A 22,167-nucleotide genomic window follows, 5' to 3' on the forward strand; every position below is an offset into this window, starting at 1 on the left:
ATAGATAATAAAAATATCAAATAGAGATTATTGAGGGAGCTGTAGCTTAATATTCGTCCACTAAAAGATATTTTATTGCATTCCATTAAAATAAATCTTCCCTAAATAAGCGAATAATTTTTGTACTTGGTCCCATTTTGCTCATACTACATTTTTTTTTTTTATTTTTATTGTTTTTTTTATTTTTTATTATTATTTTTTATTTTTATTATTATTTTTTTTTTATTTGTATTATTATTATTTTTTATTTTATTTTTAAATTTTTTATTCTATTATTATTTTTTATTTTATTTTTAGATTTTTTATTTTATTATTATTTTTTATTTTATTTTTGTTATTTTTCTATTTGTATTTTTGCTAAATTTTAATTTTATTTGTATCATTTTGTTACTCCTTACGAAGTTTTTTTCTTGAGCCTCCCTTTTATTTTCAGTGTAGTTTTCTTTCTCGTTAATGGCTTTAAATGATTTCTCGTAGTTTTCGCAAATATTTGATAGATATTTTGCCAGCACAATCAAAACTCATTTGTTCAGCCTCTCGACGATTGACTTCTGGGTCATTAATAAAGCGACACTTTTGGATCTTTATTTTGCCGGCAGCATTTTCCCATCCACCTATGCGTATGGCTATGCCTTTGCAGTTTCAATCTCTCCATCTCTTTGCCCAAACAAAAGCTACTTACTTTGTGCGCAAGAAGAGCCCCCGCAAAAAAAGAGGCCTAAATATAAAATGAAACTAAAAGACGTTAAAGCCACGAAAAGCAGCAAGTTTTTCCTGCGCTGCGACACGCGCATTCAGACTTTGGGGACTTTGGATCTCTTAGGTCTATCTCTCACTGTCTCTCTCTCTCTCTCTGTCTCTGTTTCTGAGTGTGTCTCTGTCTCTGTGGAAGCTGTTGCTACTTCCTCGAATCTCTCGCTCACACACAAAACGAGCGACACAGCGACATTGCATTTGAACAGTGGAACAAATTTGCAGCTGATTTATGTAAATCGCCAACAACGACGACGAGTTTTTATTTTAAAGTTTTTTTTTTTCGTATACCCTTTTGAAGAGGTTGCTATGGGTTTAAGGAGGGCTCAGAGAGAGGATGCTTTTGCTGTTCCCGACGAAATATACTTGCCAAAACGATTGAAATTCATTGAAACCTACCACAGATTTTTCCCTTTACAGTACGTAGATCGGAACCTTAAAAATTGGATTAAAATCATCGCAAAAATCCTTCGAAAAACAAATCTTTGTTTACTTTGTCTCTTACTTAGGATTATTGCTTAAGATATTCCCTCTAAACCCAAAAACCTAAGGAAATGTATCTTAAAGGGTATCAACAGTGTTCGGCATTCAATGCCAGCTTTCCTTGCTCGTTCTTGTTGTTGTCTTGTGGTTCCCAATCAGCGTATTGAATGCACCCGCTACCGCTGCCGCCACTCCTCCTCCATCCAACCATCCATCCATCCAGCATCTTCTACTCCACCGCCTACCACTCCCTAATCCTCGCCTGCTGCACTACTTGTTGTTGTTGTTGTTGTTGTTGTTGGGGCTTTCTTCAGTTTTTGGGTCCGTTATTTGGCCCAAGCTCCATGTGTGTGTGTGTGTCTATTTGTGTGTTTGTGTGTGTGTTGGTGGCGTGTGTATCTGTAAGATACAAAACTGCAATTCATTCAGCGAAAATTTTTGTTGGTCGTTATGAATGGAGCAACCCACGCGCTGCTTTGCTTCGCTTCGCCTCGATACTAAGAAGTGACTCTCGTTGTGGCTCTCTGTTGGGAGCTGCAGTTAACGACGACGACGACGACGACGACGACGACGACGCCGACTGCAACAGCGACAGCGACTGCCAACCAACGGATATTGTGCAGTTTTATTTTATTTTTTTTTTTTTGGTCATTCTTTTACTGCTTTTCATTCATTAGCTATTTTTTGTTGGTGTGGTTCCTTAGCCCCAGGATAGCCACGCAATCTATGAGGATTTTTTGGGCATTAAATGATGGGGAAATTGTTTTTAGCTTTGATTAACTCTAGAGTCTAGAGTAGCAGAAAATTCACAGCGAGATAATCATTCTGCTGGACGTTTTCATTAGGAAATGATTAGATCCCTTTGTTTTGGAATAGTTTGGAGTGTTCGGTAAGCAATGCAAAAAGGAATGATTCTTATTATCATTCTAGAGTTACTTTTTTCTGCTGATTGATTTGTAATGGAAACTCGTCACATTTTTTTAACTTTTCTTTAACCTTTAAAAGCTGTATTTTCCCCGTTTTTGATCTACTACGACTATCCGTAGCTTACCCAACTCATAGCTATAAAATAATGTCCATTTATAAGTATTCTTTAGTTCCATATGCCTTCTCCTTTGACCTCCATATTTCCCTCTAAGTTATGGTCTTTGTTCGAAACACCTTTAAGCCCTCTGCCAGGACCATCAATGATCATACTTTGAGGACCAGCTTGAATGCCAAATGCTCCAATAAATGCCTCAACAAAATCATTTCTACCTTTTGCCAAGATCACTTTTTCCCTCCGCTTCCACTTCCTTCAAATATTAACCATTTTTCAAGTGCCAAAATCTGCTGTCTTTATCCACACCCTCCCCCCTAGCAGCAACCGCAACCACCCACCCACCGGACACGACACGACAATCGAAAAGCGATTGAAAATAAAAATCGATCAATGCCCCAGAGCTGTCAGGCATCGTGACAAGCGGCAAAACCAAAGCCCCCAAAAGCTCAAAAATTCAACTCAAAAACAAAACAAAAAGTCAAGCCAAGAGTCGATGGGGCCGGAGGGGTCGGAGGGAGCATGTTATGCTTACTTTTTGTTGCTGTTTTGTACAATATTTTTGCACTGCGCTGTTGGCCAATATTCAAATGCAATTTATGTCATCGCCAGCTTGCATATGACGTCAGCCAGTTTTGACCATGGGATGTGGTTAGCAGTTGGTTTACTCTACAACAGAGGGTATAACAATTATTTCCAGAGGTTTGTGTAGCAGCAAAGAAATGCAGCTAAAAATTAGCAGCGATGGGCACTGCTGCATGACGCGTGACGCAAAAAACATTCTGTTTTGTATCTAAAATTGAGTCTGTAATCTAAAAGATATAGCTTTGAAAGTATCTATAGCTTTTACCATCTAACAGATATTTTTTTGAAGAGTATCTCTACTTTTGTGCCTTGCCAATTGTATCTTGTAACTGGTGTTACTGTGCCGTGGCAGCTGTGTGGCAAGTCATAAAACTATAATGGCCGCAGCAGCAGCAGCAGCAGCCAAGCAGTCCAAGCCAGTGAAAAAGCGGAGGTGTAGTGGGAAATAAGCCCATTTCATGGATAAAAACTTTTTGCGACGTCCCCCCAGCAAAGTGCAAATTAATTACGAAAAGTCCCAAAAGAGTCGAAGAGATTTTTAGTGCCTTGCAAGTGTTTTGAGATATCTTTAGTGGTCAAACCGAGATACAGACATATACTTTCCGATTAGAGGTCTTCGAATTTTATGGGAATTTTCTCACATATTTCTGAGTCTATTTGAATGCGTCTTGGTCTGCTCTTTATAGTTATAGCCTAGATCTATAGATCTGTAGATCTGTATAGACAATGGCAGCCGTTGACAAATGCTTGAAATATGATAGTTCCGATCGGTGGAAACGGTTCTCCCTGCTGATCAGATCACTGCCTACCCACAGAGCTTTTCATTGAAAATGCAGCAAGATTTCGAAACCCAAATGAATGTTGAAGCATTTGACAGTTAATTTGTTTCCAAAGAAGAAGTAAAGTTTTTCCGGTCTTTTCGATGATAGAGAGAGACTAATGCTAATGCGGTTCCGGTGTGCAGCAGCAGCAACAACAACATTTTCTTCGATGTTTTAGTGACTCCATCCATGGAGCGAGCCATGGCCATCAATTTGCATTTGCTGCCCACATTTTATGACTCGCGTGCCCTTTTTGGCACCTGGGGTTTACTTCGGTGTCTTAAGGTTTTGTAGCTTGGTTTTTGGGTCGGGTTTTCATTCATTCATTCATGATTTCATCATTGAGCGGTTTCGTGGGCGCCTTTTACTACGAAATGTTTTCATTTCGTTTTCTCGTTCATTCATTCATAAAAAAAAAAAAAACTCGCGCCTAGCCCTGAACCAGCAGAGACACCGAAAAAAGATCTTTGAATCTCTGTTTCGTTTTGTTGGGGGAAGGGGTAGAAAAAGGTAACATAATACTACACTCGCACGGCTCTCTCGCGCATCGATTGCTTTTATTTGGTTAAGCTTGAGAGATGCGTCTATCTGTATCTGTATCTATGCATATCATGTTGGTTTTTTTTCCTGTAGCTTCTGGTTGCATTACCTCCACCCCTGCCACTGCCACTGCCACCTATGTTGACTGCTCACTGCTGTTGTGCCTCGCTTAATTTTAGCAACATTTAACCCAGTTTATTTGTTGTATCTTCTGCTTCTCGAGGCTTCACGACTGCTTGCTGCTGCTGCTGCTGCTGCTGCTTCTTTTCCTTGATTTTTTTTTGTTTGCTAATGAAGTGTCAACAACAAATTGAATGTCTAACATTTGTTGCATGTCGCCAGTCGAAAACAGCAACAACAACAATAAGCAACCAGCTAGCCACTAGCCACTCGTGGAACATATGTCTGTGTCTTTGTTTAATGCTTTAAATAAATAAAATTGTGAATGCAAATGCAGAAAATTGCAGCAAAAAAAACGAGAGAAAAGCGAAAAAAAAACACACACAAAAAAACTGAATAAGAAATTTGATTGCAAAGAGAGATAACGATGGCGGGCATACCCTTCCTTAAATGGCAAATATTTGGAGATAAATCTCTCTTTTAGAAATTGGAATTAAAATTAATTTCACTTCAACCGTTAGCTATTTTTGTTGCCATTTTGTCTCTAGTGGAAGCTTCTGTGGGCCTGAAATAAATGGAGTTATCTGCCGAGAAAACGAAAGGGTATACAGCTAAAAACAGTGTAATTTCTCCCATTTATTCTCTTACATTTCCCATACCATAAACATTAAAAAATCTCTCCATACTCCAAAAAAAAAAAAAGAGTATTAATAATATAATTTATGCCAACACGTAGCCGCCACGTAGGCATAGTCGGCAGCAGGCACAGGCAGCAGGCACTGGCAGCAGTCAGCAGGCACTGGCTTTGGCTTTGGCACAGACATGCCCTCGCCCAAGGCACAATACCCAATTCATTCATTTTGGCGGCTTCGTATCTGTATCTGCGACTGTTGGCTGTTGGCTGTTGCTGTTGCAATCATCGAACATCGCTTGCCAAGTGTGTCGACGTCGCAGCAGGCAGCAGTGAAGCAGCCGCAGCAACAGCTACTGCAACTACAAAGATACAGCAACAGCTACAACAAAAATAAAGTTAACATCGACAGACAACAACATCCGAGAGACGAGACGAGACGAGACGAACGATCAATTTGCATACAACGGCGGCCGTTTTGTGAATGAAAATATATAGATTTTTTTTTTGCTTTTTTTTTTGTTTTTTTGTTTTGTTTTTATTTGTGTGTTCGAAGCCAACAACAAATTAAAGCAACAAATGCAATAAATTGTTAAATTTTATTATTCTGCGACAGCGATACAGGGTGCTGCTGCGACCTACGCACAGTCCAGTGGTAACCCACACAAGCGGCAGTGGCAGGCAGGCAGGCAGCGACAAGCAGCGACAAGTATCTGTAAGATACAGTCTGAGTGTGTTGCGGCTAATTTGATTTCTGCCTAGGCCAAAACGCTTTGCGCTAGTCAAAAGCTGCCGATCGCCGATTGTTGTGTGTTTCTGCGGTTTTTGTTTTTTTTTTTTTGGGACGCCAACACAAACACAAAATGAGATACACAGAGATAGCGCAGGAGATGGAGATACAGATAGAAAGATGGATCTACAACTGTTTGGTTTATGTTCATTGATGATTTGGGTTACCCTGTGCCAGAAGATTGGGCAGGGTATATAGGAACAGGGGGGGGAGGAAAGATCGTGACACTTCTGCACAAAATATATGCGATCTTCGTTTGAAAATATATATCTTAAAAATACCAAAAGGTATTAAAAAAATGGAAAATACTTAAATTTAAAATTGCAGATTTCTAAGCTTAGATTTTAACTAACTAAGAGTAAGTTTTGGAGCAAAAAAATACAAAGTTTACAGAAAAAAAAAAAGCGTAGGAACTTTCTCTAATTCTCTCTGTTTCTCTCTATTTTTTCTTACTATATCTCAACCTATCGATCAAATTTAGCTATCAATAAGATCTATTAGATATTTATTTTTTTTTAATCCTTCAAAAAATAAAGTTATAAAATATTTCCTATTCAAGTGCTACCCTAAATACCAGGGTAAACCCATTGTCTACTCCCTCCTATAAGTATTCGAGTGTATTCTATTATTTTCATCACTTTACTTCGCTGTTGATTCATTCATTTAATTTGTCTAGTTTCTGTCGCTGTTGCTGTTTTGCTGTTGTTGTGTTCCACCATTTACTTTTCATATTAATTGCTGGCTGATGCTGGCAACAACGTAAATGTGATAATAAATTATTACATCAAAAGACATTTACTGGGTGGGCGAGAGAGCAGTACAACAACTCGGACAGACAGGCAAACAGACAGACACGACACTCCGCTTCGAAGGGAGTCGTCGATCCGATCCGATCCGATCCATCGATCTATGGCGATCTGTGGGACGTTCGCTGCTGTCAGTTCGGACGTTGTAGCTTTGGCTTTGCCTTTGCATTTGGCTTTTGTGATTGTTTTCAATGCGTTTTAATTATATTCATCGTGAGCTAAAGCAAAATATAGTTATGTACATTAAGTAGATATTTCCTGCCTCCATCATAAGTGAAAGAAATAGCAACAACAACAACAACAACAATAAACAGCAGCAATAAAAGCACTCGAGAGAACCAATTAAAAAAAAAAATAAACTCTTGGCAAAAGAAATGAATCCAGTTATTGGCGAAGGTTAGCCACCCTATGAATTCTATAACCATAAATCAGATACAGATCACTTTCTAGGGGAAAAGCTTGCTAGAAATAACTTGTCTAAAGAACATTCGTTAAATAAGTAATCAAGTTTTAATGAGTTGGAAACGATGGCAGACAGACTTTGAGTGCCTTAAAAATAATATCTAAAATTGTTTGAAAGACTAGATTAATCAGTAAAACATGCGTGTGTTTTTATTGTTTTTGTAGATAAGCAAAGAATTTCCCATTAATATTTTATTGATTGTAGAAAATCAAAGATCATCTTATTGATTATTTCGTATAAGATTAAAAAATTACATTTTTCTCTGCTTAAATTTATGATAATTGTTATCTTTGGTGTTATAAATTATTGATCTTTATGGCGAGCAAAATTTGAGATAGAAAACTAGAAATTTTATATGTTCGAATCGAACTAATTTGAGATCCGTTCGATATGGCATTTAAGCACATTCGATGGAGGATTTTTTTAGTTTAATAGGTGAAGTATTTGGAATGTAATATCACTTTTAGTCACTCATTGGCCGATTCTTTCAGTATTTGATGCATTTAAAATTACATCAAGGGTATATATCTTCGGATCTCTCTCTATCAGTCCGAAACATGATCATACATCATTACATAAAAACTCAGACAACTACCTTTTACCTTTACCTGAATATATCATATATCAATTTCTTTTTTCTGATATAGGACATAGTCCGTGGTTCTATGTAGTCCCAAACTTAAGTTAAAATCATAAATCACCAAAAACTATCCCTGATCACAGATCCTGTTGATCGTATGACATTGAAAACTTACAATACTAGACTTTGGCTAAAATTTTCCATACAAATGGATGTATTTCTTATAGAAATGAATTATTTCATCACCATTCAAGATCGATTCGATCAATTTAAACTACATTCCTGCGTAGTGGTAATATTTTCTGTACAGTTTACTCCATTAAACAACCGAAATTGCCTTAAATCAAGTTGCCTTTCCCCTATCCTTCCCCCTATCTTTGCCGCCCATATATAAACTATTTTCTGTGTGGGGAAAAGCCCATAAACTAAATACCAAAATCCGCGTGCACTTAACGCATCAACTGCTGCTGCATCACCAGAACAGAACCCGAAACGAACCCACAAATGAGAGAAGAAAATGATGACAAGCGCGATGAGAATTTATATGGGAAGCCATAAAGAAAGGCGACGGCATAAATAAAATAAGGCGTCACCCACCGTAGCGCTGCGATGCGATGCAATGCAATGCCCCAAAACATGAGGAAGATCTCTCTCCCATGCCCATGCCCAGTGCCATCGTGAGAGGCTGCCACACGCGCAACTAATTAAATTAAAGGCGATCAGAGCAGGTCCAAGAGGGAGGGGGGTGGTTGGGTTCCATTATACGCTGAATACTTATGTTGGGGGGGTGTCATGTCGCGAGTCCGTCCCCCCCCACGAAAAACTACTTTGTGTGTGAAATTTATGTGCAATAATTTAAAACGATGATCGGCGTGCGGTGCAACAGCAGTCGCCAAGAAGCAGTTCCCACACCCCCGGGTAACTAGACGCGAACAAAATTGCACCCACTTTCCAATACGAGTGTCCGAAATTGGCAAAAAAAAAAAACGCCTTCGGTTGTGCTCTGCTCCGTGGGAGAGCGAGAGATCGGTTTCATTTCATTTCGTTTATGGAGCAAGTTCAGTTGAGTGACCCCCGCGTGGCACACACATGTGTGTAGGACAATGTGGCACGCGACTTGCGAGCCACAACACCACAGCACACACATCACGTGGGATCCGTCCAGTTCGGTTCTCTCGGGTTTCGGTTTGCGGTTTTTGCGGGTCCTCCTCCACAAAATTCTGCGTGCTCTTGGCATCGACAAGTGTCTACGTACAATACGTTGGGGGATGTCGACGTAATGTCTGGTCTCGTCTCGTGATTGTATTTTTGCGGGGGTTGTGTTTGCTTTTCCCACACACACAACCAAGAGAGAGGCTGGTCAGACCAAAGATAGAGAGAGAGAGGGAGAGAGACCGGCAGGCCGGCCGGCCGGCCGGCACATCCACCCACCTGCCAAGATCTGCCAATGTCGGTCATTCCACAGGCATTTACCCCCACATTCTGAGACCCAGTTCAAGGGCGGTCTACACACAAAACAAAAAACCTTTTGGCACACGCCAGAGGCACAGCAGCAGCAGCAGCAGCAGCAGTGGATACCATATGGAGGCGTTTGTGGCACGCTTCAATCTTTCGCTCTCTCTCTCTTTCTGTCAGTGTGTGTGTGGAACGCCTCGTCGCCATTTTGGCCCACGTATTCTTTGGGGCTGCTAAGTGTGGCTGCTCTGCAACTTGCACTTTTAATACCTGCCACAAAGTGTGGCTGCCAGGGTATATTCCATTTGGGGTCCATCTGTTCCAAGTGCCATAGCTGCAGGTATCTCCATTGTCGGGCTGGCATTCTCTTTCGTTCTGCTGCATCTACCGATGCGTAGATGTCATTGTCGTGTCTGGTCGTGTGCCGCCACAAATAAATCAACAACATGTTGCCTGGCTGCTGCCTGCCTGCCTGCCTCTATCTCTCTGTGGCATCCGGTTCGCCCATGGCTCAAAAATATTTTCTTATATGCAAACATTTTTTATTTTTTTTTGCTTTTTATTATTTTTTATCTGGCATTATGCAAACGGCGACTCAATCAAGGCATTTTATTAACGCATTTTCGAGGTTTTAATTTGCAATATGAATGGTGAGAGACGGTGAGGGACGGGGACAGAGACCCAACGATGTCTGCCGCAAGGACGTATTGTTGGGGGTCTTTTTTTTTCTTTTCTTTTTGGGCTGGTTTTGGGCCATATGTCGAGTGTGTGAGTGTGTTTGTGTGAGGCTGCAGCGCCACAAAACATGGCAGTCAACAAATTTACGACATAATAATTTACATTTATCTGCCTGCAACGAGGCAGTCGACAAAGCAACAACACACAAAAACTGGATACTCAATGTGTGAATGCGTGAGTGAGTGTGTGTGAGTATTTATAACAAGAAAGGATAAGACCATCTTTCCACAAGTCGAAGTGAGAATGTCCTGCAAGGCAGCTCGACAGACTGAAGATGAAAGGCGCATCAGGTAAAAGGAAATGTACAAAATTGGCCATTGAAATTAGATGGAATTAATTAAATTAAAATTGTATGCCCAAGATAATTTTATGCTAGGATATTGGTAAAAAATTTAAAGCGGATGAGAATGTTTTTCCATCGTTTTAAACCTTAGTTACTTAATAGTTTTCCATTTTACAGCACGTATGCACATTCGATTGCATCTCTAGGTGGTTCCAAAATAAAGATTTTCTAACATTAAAAGGTTAAACTTATTTCAGCAAATTTCCCTTTGAATAGTTACCCCCCTCGCATGGGTTTTTCACTATGAATTTTATCATTTTCGAATACCCAAACAATCCCATTCCTGGGGTGTGTATCTCTTTTTGGTAAGTGTATCAAAAGCCAGCGCCATGTTGTTTAATAAGTTACCTTCTTGCGATATGTCAGAGCCACAACAGCCACAGATCCCAGAGTCAGCGACAGACGACCAGACAGACAAACAGACAGACGACGACGCAGAGCCGTCCGTCGCCTCTTTATCAGTTTATTACTTGGCAAAGTTTTCATTTTAATATCATTTCGCATTTGCGCAATGCATTTGTTGTTGTTGCTGTTGTTGCTTTTGAGCGACTTTTAATTTTGAACGCCTTCTTATGGCAAGGCCTTCCACCCCTTCCCCAGGAGCTGCACAGATCCACAGATCGTTGGTTGGTTGGTCGTTGAGCGACTGTGCGACGGCTACGTGCAAAAAAAAAATATGATAAATGTTTACCGGTTTCGGTTTTTGTTTTTATTTTGCATTTTTATCCCTCTTGTCAGCCAGCCGGTAAGCAAATGAAACACAGTAATGAAATGATTCCCCTACCTAGCATTGGGATTATTTCTGTACATCAGACGAAGAGGAATGAAGCGCTGAGAAACCGATTCAAAATTACTATTATTACTGAATCTTTATTCTTAAATGAAGAATTAAAATGGAAATCACAAAAAGAACCCTCTCATCGTCTCTGACTTTTACTCTGAGTGAAACAAACTGGTGAGAATTTTTAGAGTAATTTTATTATTGCGGACTTTCCCCGCGAATTAAACAAAGTGACGGAAATCCAACCGGAAGATTTCTTGAACCTATAAAACTATAATCTCTTCAGCTCAAAAGGCTGTAAGAGCAAGCTTTTCATTCATATTTCTCGTTCTCTAATGCCGCATAGAACTTTCTATTATTACAGCTCGTACTATCACCGACTTTGTCCCTGATTTGTAATGACAAACTTGTCAACTTGTCTGTATAGGTAGCCTCCAGAGTTCAAAGTCAAGGAGAGAAAAGCTTTTTAGCAATTTATATCTATATATTTTTTCAACGCTCTTTCTACATTTCTCTTTCTATATCTCTCTTGGTACATCTCTCTTTTTGGATCTCTCTTTCTATGCCTAAATATTTCTATATATATCGCTCACCCTCTCTGGTTATGCCCGAAAATCGATAGAGCTAAATGATACCGGCATTATTCTCCTGCAAAATTCTGCAACCTTTTCTCACTCTCTTCCTTCTAGGGTGCTCTCTCCCTTCATTTTTTGTTTTTGCTTGCTGTCGTAGATGTTTTTATGAATGAAAAAAACCGCCACCGAATTTATAGCATACTTTGTAGGGCGCCTGCGTTGCCTCTGTATTTGTGCCTGTGTCCCTTCTGCGTGTGTGTGTGTGTGTGTGTGTGTTTGTCTGCCTGCATATGCGGAAGTTTTCCTATGACGAAAGCAAGTCCCATCTCCACCTCAGCAATGTCCTTGACTGCTGGAAAGTTTCGTTCGTTTCGTTTCGTTTTTTATACAACAACAGGTGGACATTTTAAAGCTGTCTCATGTTTTTGGGGGTTTGGGTGCTTTCCTCCCCGCGCATTTCTTCCCCCACTCCAACCGGCTTTGCCGTTGACGTAGTTTGAGCGGCGACAAAGTTGCGCGACAAGCAATAAATTTTCATTTAGATTACTGTACAGTTGACACTAGACCGCTAAAAATAGTTCCCTGTTGGCTGGAGGGAGTGCAAAAGGGTTTTTCATGCAGGAAAATGGCGTAAGAAATGTTTATTATTCCCAAAAGGGGTAACAAAGGTGAAGAATGTAAGATGCCATCAAGATGCTATTGAAGACTTTAAACAGAAAAATAGTAATTATTATTTTAAAAATTATTTTGTTACTAGAAAACAAAGCAGAGAAATTTCATTAAAAATGTTTTTACTATACAAATAGTAGTCCTCTTAAAATAGGGACTGTTTAAACTGTTATGGCAATTTTTAGATCGAAAATTATATTTTTCCAACATAATATTATTTGAAGAAAAATTATTTATAGATCGTAATAAATTTTTTAATAATTTATTTCAATGTTAAGTGATTTTCGTTTATTCTTTTAACCAAAATATAAAATAAAAAAAACACACAAGACAATTTTCTGCCCGAAAGATCTTTTTTAGCGCTCTGCCTACAAAATTTCAACTCCAGAAGCTGCTTCGTAGACCCGTTTTTCAATGGTGAAATGTTTTTATAAAAATAGTCAGGTCTCAGAATATTTGAAGCACCTGACGTGGCTTCTAGCGCCCCGTATCGCATGAGTATATCTCTGGCGATGATTAAGCCAGCAGCCAGCAGCCCGCAGCCATGAGAAACTTTGTATTAACTTGTTTTTCGTGTGGCTCTCGACGCAAATGCTACCATAAATGGTGTGTGTGCGCCGTCAAGAAAGAGAGAGAGAAGCGCAAAACCGCAATTAAGCACAAATCACAAAAGTTTGCCCAAAATTGGTCACAAGACCAAAAGGCCAAAAGGGAACTCAACCAAAAACCAAAGAAATGATCGCACGTTGAGGCCGCACAAAAAGCGAGTATAGAAAATCGAAGTTGTAGATGCTCTTAAAGATGCAAAGTATTAAGAAAACAGGTGCCAAAATAAAGCAATTTTAGCTACAAAATAAACCCATTTCGATGGCTCTTACCTTCCTTTTCCATCTCCCATCTAAAGTTACTTGCCTTTCTTTATTGCAAACCTTTTCTTTAAGTCTGCATACCCTTTTTTAAAGTGCATTCCAAAAGCTTAAACAAAATTTGGGATGCCTACTTTTGACCAAATTTGGTTTGTGGCATTTATCGCTTTTTGTATCTTCTTTCATTTTCTTACTTGACCCGTTTTTCAAGACTCAGCTCTTAAAAATAAAATATAAAAATTACAAATTATTAAGTCTCTGACATTTCATGAAAAAGTTTTTTTTTTTTTGCTTTGGGGGTCTGGAAACTCTTGAATGGGGAATGGAATGGAATGAGAAGTGAATGCCTCTTCAGACACATTTTATATATCGCCTGTCTGTCTGTCTGTCTGTCTGTGCCACACTCTGCACTCAACATGGATAGGTGCTGCATGCAACACACACACTATTTGACTGCATTCACTGTTAATTAAGAACAACAACATCCACAATGATTCATGCTGTTTGCAGTTTTTAAGACTTTTCCACTTCGTGTTCAACATTAATTTGCCGTGAGATTATCAGACATTAGAACAGGCATTAGAGTGTACCAGAAAATGATCAAGGAAATGTAGAAATCATCTAGCAAACGCAGGTGACTTATGGTTAGAGTCTCGAGGCGAGGGATACTCTATAGAGCCTCTTTAAGCCATGAAGGAGAAATCTATTTTATCTATATAAACTTTCATAATAATATTTTTAGTTTCCTATTTTTATTTAAAAAAACAAAAACATAAATAAATACCTTATCTATGGGCATCTCTCTTAGTTATTCCCTGTTTTTCTGTTACCTATTTTCATTCGTAGCAGAGCTAAAACAATAAGAAAAAAAAGTATAATTATAAGAAAAGTATTCAAGTTCTTGTTTTCGGATTCTTTTCCTTTATTCAATAAATACAGAGAAATTGTTCCATTATTTTGTTGGCATTGTTTTCTGAAGGAAATTGTTGCCTTTGACCAGGCGTAATTTGTACCCCATACTAAGTACAGTTTACTTTGCATTCCACATTTTCTATTAGATTACAAATACCCTATTTTTTTTTTGGGTTGCTGTATAAATTTTGAGCATGCAAAAATGTCACTTTGGCAAAAGAGAAATTTCATGTTTCAAATGGAAACGAAAAAGAAACAGCAAACCTGGAAGCAGTAGGAAAAGAATCTTAAAAAAAAACTATTTGAAGTTATTTTCGCCACACAGACAACTTGTGGCCGGCCTGACACTCGTCTGTGTCATTGTTGAAAGTGTAGTTGTTGCAAGTTGTTGCTGTTGTTGTTGCAGCGTGTGCCTGTAAAGTGTTTGCATGCCACACGACGATTCTGCAGCACAACAACAACGCAAAACTAAAGGAATGGCGAATGAACAATATGTAGGCGTATTTTGATTATGATAAACTGGCGAATTATGTTGTCACTTTGCATTTTTCTTATAGAATGAAATTATATTTTATAAAGCGCTTCGCTTTCTGCCTCTGTCGCTGTCTCTGTGCTCTGTGCTCTCCACTCAAGAGTATTCTCGTTGGCTTTAAAGACTTGGAAAATATTTACATGTCATGGCATTTGAAGGGATTTATGTGGCCCCAAATGGTAGACTGGAGACGGAGACCTGCCTCCTGACACTCGTAGACGACGGATGAAAAATGACAAGAACCGACCAAAAAAAAAAAAACAAAAACAAAAAAATCCGAAACCAAAACACATGAAACTCAGGCGTGTATTTAAGGGGGTATATCTCTTGTATGTATATATCTATCCCCAAAAAAATACGACATTTTTTCTAACAATTTGTTTGGCTTAACCATGGGATAAAAAACTATATAGAAGAAATCACAAGAAAATCGTTTATAGTACAAATATTTCACGTCTATCTTTCGTGTATATTTTCTCCTGTATCTGTGTGTATCTATGTCTAAATTTAGTTACTTAAAATCTATTTATAACATTTCACGTAACGAATATTAGCTGTTTGGGTTGATTATTGGCACAAAAGCAACAACAACAAAAAACAACAAAAACATCCCCAAAATACTTTCCACTAATTATTCCGCCAAAGACGACGTCAAGTTCATGAGAATTGAGAAAAAAAAACTATGACGTCGCTAAACAAAAAACCCACACGGAAAAATCCAAAATACAGAGAGAGAGAGAGAAAGAGAGAGAGAGATCACGATTGAAAGAAATAAACAAAATCTATCTATAGGTCGATGTTCTAGTAGTTTTGTTCCTAAATATAGGATTGCAATTTTTGTGGGGTTCATCATGGGTGGATGGGATTAGGAAAAACGTTCTATAAATAATTAGCCAGAGAAAAAAAAGCGATGAGAGTGGAGAGCACAGGGAAATGGGGCACTAAATCAATAAAAACTTTTTCAGATACTTTTCGTGTGTGACACACTTCTTTCTTCTTTTCAGACAAGACTGCAAACATTAAAAATTACAAGATCCAAAACCCAGGAATGTCTGTCTGCCTATAGAGAGAATGTATGTCTATATATCTATAGAAATATATATAAAAATTAATGGCAATCTGGCAGGCGTAAACACGACACGAATTTGTTTCATTTCGTCCCATTGTCACAGCCCAGAGATAGTTTCGTGTCATTAGCCCGAAAAGATACGAATAGGCATGGAAGGAAAACTTCTCTTCTCTTGAGAACTGAAAAATTAATGATGCAACTTTATGTGGCACGGAAGTGTGTCATGGATTTCCACACACACACACACACACACGCACACACAAAGCAAAGAATCTGCTCATTAGCAGCAGGGCAGCCCTCAGAATACTTCGGATATTGGAAATTAGTTCATTTTGGCCCGATTCCGGACTGCCGGGTTGCCAGGCCCCCCCGTTTGTCGATATTTTAATCAAAAAAAACCGGGAGATATATATCCCACTCTCTCTCTCTCTCTCTCGCTAGATATCTATCCACACAGACAAACAGACAGACATTTCCTAGTCGACTATATTTAGCCATGTGACATCTACTCTACTCGTATATATCCAAGAAATATCGGTGTAGATTATGCTTGATTGACGCACAAGAGCGGGAGCAAAACTGTGACGCTGCCTTTGGGGGTTATCTTTTATCTTTATGTTCCCATGTTCCCATAATATCTGTTATCGGCTATCTGTAAAGTCCATCGATCTGTGACGTCCATGACAAATGATATGGCGAAACTAACAATGTTAGAAAAATTTGCAACTCATGTGGAGGGAAATACTTTTGTGGGAAGGGAAAAAGTGGGCAAGCAAAGACTTCTATGGAGAGATCTATGGGAAATCGGTAGAATATCTATAGGAGATTTGGTATACATATATGATTTTATGTAAATTTTTACTGTATCTAAAAACTTTTTAAAACTAGTTCTATGACTTCTAATCCAAATTTTCCTATACAAAAATCTCTTTCTCAAAGTTTTTCATTGGATTATGAATCTGAATTCGTGTCTTCCCTGAACTAGATGGACACTCTACAAAATATACAGACTTTCTATATAAAAAAAAATTAAATCCCACATTAAACCATCATATTGCTCAATTCTCCTTATAAACCAATGACTATGGCCCCTCCTAATACCTAAGCAAACACCCCAAAATTCTGTCTACAGCCAAAAACTACAAACCAAAGAGCAAAAAAAATAAAGCAAAATCAATCATAAAATAAAATTTAGAATGAAAATGAAAGAAGAATTGGGGAGGGCAGATGCAACGATATTGCAGATATTGTGCATTTGTCACAATTCTAAAATTAAGAAAATGCTCCAATAATTCCTTTCTTAATTCCACCTCCCTTACCAGCCATCGCTCCACAAAAATCTCTGCCTTCTCTCGACAACAAATCGTAATATAAACTATCAACGGCATTTAGTGGGATTAACTTTTTGTGGCCGACAGAGAGAGAGAGAGAGATAGGCACAGCCAGTCAGTCAGACAGCGTCATAAATATTCAAATGAGAAATGTGAAAATGAAAAGCGTTCTTCGCCTTGCCCCATGCCTCACACGCCTCATAAATAAAACCATTAAAATGGACTTCATTGAATTTTCTCTCAGTAGAGCAAAAGAGCAGCAAAATGCAATATACAAAATCCATCAACAGAGAGAAATACAGAGAAAGAAAAAACCAAAAAAAACAAAAAGATGCAACGGAATCTATTTTTTGATTCAGCCAATTTCACCCAATTATTTGTAGTTTTGCCAATCATTGTTTTGGCTATTTTTGGGTGAGATCTTGAACGTCATCAACAGCCTGCCACAATGGCAATGCCAAGGGGCAGTGTAGAGCTGAGGTAGTGCCCAAAATATACCTTAACAGAGACTACAAAAGAAAAAACCCTATAAATAGATACAAAACAACAAAACAATCGACGGGATATGCTCATTGCTACGTGAGCATCTAAAGCGGGAAAAGCTGATTAAGCGCCACAGAATTTTATGAACTTGGACGTGAAAAATCATGTGTAAACACGAGTACACACGATGATGCTGATTATATTTGTAATTATTTTTCGCTATTCTCACGCGGCGCTTTTCACGTCATTCCTCACGCGCGAACAGTTGAGACAGAGAGATAGAGAGAGAGAAGGAGGAGCAGGAGTGAGTCGGAGAGTGGGTAGGAGAGTGAGTCGTATTCCATCGATCGATTAAGATTTGGCTTTTAATTGTTTACTGACGTCCTCTTGAAAAAGTAGCGAAACAGAAAGAAAGAAAGAAATACTAGGAGGGAGTGTTTGAGACTTTGGGATACCTTTTAATGAGATTTATTTACAGATTACTAGATTATATATTATTAGATAATATTAGATATACCGACATTGTTTATCCAAAAAGGTTTAAAAAATAAATCACATTTTTACTAGGTACCAAAACCCAACCTTTCGACCATCTCTACAAAAAAAAAAAAGCCAGGGTATAACCACACACAGCATATGTAGATATGTAGATATAGAAAAGACCCCCTGCGCTGACTTTGACCAATTTAGGTCTTGTTTCCCTCTGCGGCACACGAGTCTTAGCTCTATTCTGTTCTGTTCTGCCTTTTCTCTCTCTTTCTCTTTGCCTTTCCTGCTCTCTTTTCTGCAATTATTTTCCTTCAGATTTTCCCACAGCTGATTAGGCATTTTCCCCACACACCAGCTGCTGTCAATCTCAGTGCGAAAATTGTTTCTACGTCTTTTGGGTGGAAAATTATGAACAAATTTTTAATTTGTTTTGGTAATTTTTTTTTTTTTTTTGTTAGGGGCTAAATATGTTTCGATAAATTTAGTTTTCGAGTGAGGCACGCGTTTTATATTTAGAAACAGGAGATCAGCGAATGAGTGCAAATGAGTACTCATAATAATACCAAAAAACAACATTCAAATCATTCAAAACATTCATGCAATCTATTTTTCGATGACCCACTTTCACCGCTGAGCAGCTTATTCCTATTTGGGAACATATCCAATCGGACTTCGAGTTGATTTGAGTTATTATTTATGAATATTCATGTGTTTTTGGTGCCAAAACTCATACAATTTGCAATTAGACAAAAGCCCAGTCAGTCGCTCGCTTCGGTCAGTCGAAGGCTGTGGGCAGGCAGACAGGCAGACAGCTGCTATACAATTGCCAGACGTTTCGGGGCTTTCCAAAAATGTTGAGATACTTACGACAGATGGACAGGGGAAAGAGATGATTGAAGATAGAAGAGGATATAAGGTACAGAGCTCAGTGAAAGTTTAAACTATATTTGTTGTTTATTATGTTTAATTAAGAATATGGAGAAGAGTCGCAAAAATCAAGAGAAATAATAATCGAATTTAAATTGGCTTAATTTTATTTAAAAATAATCTTAACTAATATTTTTCAATTTTAATATTTCCTTTCCATCTGCCTGTGGTCAAATCTATTATATCATTTTCCCAAGCAGAAACTTCTACGCAGCTACGGCTAATTTAATTACGTTAATTTAATTATATGATATCTAATAACCCTTCAGGGCTTACCAAATATCCTATTTTCACGTGTCGCAACTTTGAATAGTTTGCCTAGGAATATTCCACATTTAAAAGACTCTAAAACATTCCATAGTCTCGCCAAAAATCTGCATCTGGAGACTATCATTTGCAAGCCCATAAATCCAAACCCAGCCGTCTAATAAAATGATATATTTCATCATAAATCTGTAGCAATATATTTAATTAGACTAATTATTCCACTAATTACTTAAATTTTATGCACAGCAAACTCATAAAAAAAAAACACACACAAAAAAAAATACCGCAAAAAAATCACAAAATATAATAAAAAAAAATTAAATGAAATTCTCACCTCATTTTCTTGCCTGAAAAATGGCGCCTGGAATTACGAACTGTATCTCCACCGCCCACTGTCTCCACTGTATCTGTATCTTGGTATCTGCTCTAATTCCAACCAATGGAATATTTTTTGTGTTTAAATTTCTAATTTGTGTCTCCTCACACTGTCCGTCCCCTCACTGTCGCCCCACCAATCTTTCTGATGCTGCTGTTGACTGCAACAATTTACGGCAAGATGCCAAGATCATAAAGCATATTATGATGATCATAAATTAAATGAAATAAAATCTATAGAAATGTTCCAAAATTTATTTATGAAAATATACCTACGACGAAATGGAAGTAAATAAAAATACAAAACTTTTTGACAATTTACAAGATGTGAAATTTAAGCATTATCAAAACGGTCACAGCCCATATAAAAACCCCCCCTACCCAAAAAAAATATGTATACTACATAGTAGTATATGATTTTATATACTTTTGTCTATATAAATTTATTCACACCTCAACTCCCGGGGTGGACGCCCACTTGCGGCCATAGGTTTATGGCTCTCACCTCGTCTCCATAGACGATGAACAAAATGAAGTTTTTTCGCTTCTTGCGTAATGCGTAGCAGCAGCAGCAGCAGCAGCCACCAGCAGTCAAGTGTTTTTCAATCGTCAATCCACTAGAAAAAAAGGGAGCCGCAAAGCCCCACGATTGGTGGCCTGGCTGGCCTGGCTGGCAATTGAAAACAAAACAATTTTTGTATTTCTGTATTTCCGAAGGCAATCCAAAGTCTTGCCAATAGAAAGATAGACACAACAAAACAAAAAAAACTACACAGAAAAGCTGAATTTGAAAGTCGATGTTGTAGATACGCTTTAAGATACTCTAAAGAAACTTTTAGCCTATGATAAATGATACTGATCGCATCTCAATGATTTATGTAGAAACAAAAAAACATATGAAAAATAAATATTTTTAATTAAATTATAAAATACCTAATATTAATACAAATAATAATATAGCAAAAAAGAAAAAAAATATATATTAATAAAAAAAAGGGGAAATATAGTCATAAAAGTATAAAAAAAATAAATATTAGTTTAAAAAAAGATATATAAAAATAAGTAAAATAAGAGAAAGCAAGAATGGGTTAACGAGTTAATTTTCAATGAAAGGGAACCTTAGGTTTGCCTCTTGGGATATGAATTGATTGCCAATGAGTCGATCATTCATTTAATCAATCAGATATTATATAGATATACTTTTCATGGTCATAAATCCTTTCCTTGCCCCGCTGTCCTTACAAACATCATGCACAAACGAAAGTGCCCTCTGTGCCAAGTGTATCTATAAAAAGCCATACAATACTAAAAAACTATCTTACAGATACAAGTATATCAAAGCTAGGAGCCAGAAGGAGAGCTGTAGCTATAGCAAGAGAAGTAGAGAGAGACAGAGACAGAGCTAGAGAAACAAACAAGTTGCAATACTGCCACAGTCAATACGCTTTTAATTACAACCTACGCGACGCGAGCCACAATCTACCCCTGCCCCTATCGGGGCTGTAACTCAAAAGTTGCCCTAACAAAACACAAAAACTTTTCACCATTTATGGCAACCGACACGGACCTTGGCTAAAAGACAGAGAGACACAGACACACAACAGAGACAGATAGAGTGAGAGTCGGGGAGAGGGAGAAAGACAGAGACACAGAGAGACAGAGTGGAACTCTGGTTTGGCATTGATGCGCCCCTCTCGAATGTTTGTTTTGTTGCATGTATCTGTGTATCTGTGGCTAGGCGCGTGCCATGTGTCATCTGACTTGCGACTTGCGACTATCTAACGCCTCTGCCTCATCAACAGGCAACAGTCGTCTGCGGTCTCTGGTCTCCCCATTGACCCACGCATTGACTCTGGCAACGTTCTCAATGAGATAACAACACACACGGCCTGAGGAAACCCACACATCATACAGCAGACACACACACACAAAAACAGATACAATTGGCATATAGACAGAATTTAGATATCAATACATTAATGGATATTCGTATAGATCTAAGGCCACTAGACAAAAGAACAGACTGGGGATTTATTACGATTTAGTTTTTGTTTTTTAATTGGTTTAAAAAAAATATATATATATCTGTAAAAGTATATCTTTGGGTATTTAAAACAAAAAAATAGTTAATTTATAAGGCTATCCGAAATCTATCTTTTAAGCGTATCTTTTAGCATATGGAAATTCCTCAACAGAACTTCTCACAAGTTGCCATTAACGCCATAAAAATCTCCCATTTATTCTGTTCTTATTCAGCTAACCCTCATAGTTCATTATTTTTTCTGCAATTAATTTGCAAATGCAACAGACAAAAACAGCAGCAGCAAATGTAAGCAAATTAAATGCCCTGCCTTTTGGGTGTGCTGCTGCTGCTGAGGCTGCTACCAAATTGAGGAAGAGGTGCAGTTACATCATCAATCAGAGACAGCTTCCAGTCATCACCTGTGGAGCTTAAATCCACCCTCAATCGACTCAATCCAATCCCCCCCATTCATGTCCATCTTTGGCTGAAAACAGCAAATCAAGCAGGCAGCCAGTCAGACCCAATAATTTATATATTGGCCTGGCCACCCCCTGCTACGAAAAATGTATTTATAAAATTGTTTTCAACTATTTTCGTGGGTGTTTCGTCAGGGGCTGGGCCGCCTCAAACCTCAAACATTTAACCGTCTCTCACGTCACAACACAAGACAACAGAATCGCTGATGAAAATCGTTACGCGAATGTATCTATTTATAGGCTAA

The 22,167-nt window shown here is 38.2% G+C and overlaps 1 protein-coding gene and 1 long non-coding RNA gene across 4 annotated transcripts in view; one reads left to right on the forward strand and one right to left on the reverse strand.

Moving 5' to 3' along the window:
- Positions 1 to 22,167, forward strand: part of LOC121403751 (alpha-protein kinase 1-like) — a 46,697-nt gene that overhangs the window by 8,854 nt on the left and 15,676 nt on the right. The window lies entirely within an intron of this gene.
- The window catches only part of LOC121404737, a 49,981-nt gene continuing 41,639 nt past the window's right edge, over positions 13,826 to 22,167 (reverse strand). The window contains exon 3 of the long non-coding RNA XR_005968175.1: positions 13,826 to 13,889. This is a non-coding gene — a long non-coding RNA (uncharacterized LOC121404737). The remainder of the gene's footprint in view (positions 13,890 to 22,167) is intronic.

The sequence above is a fragment of the Drosophila obscura genome, unplaced genomic scaffold (assembly GCF_018151105.1).
Source record: "Drosophila obscura isolate BZ-5 IFL unplaced genomic scaffold, ASM1815110v1 contig_4, whole genome shotgun sequence".
NCBI classification, from domain to species: Eukaryota; Metazoa; Arthropoda; class Insecta; order Diptera; family Drosophilidae; genus Drosophila; species Drosophila obscura.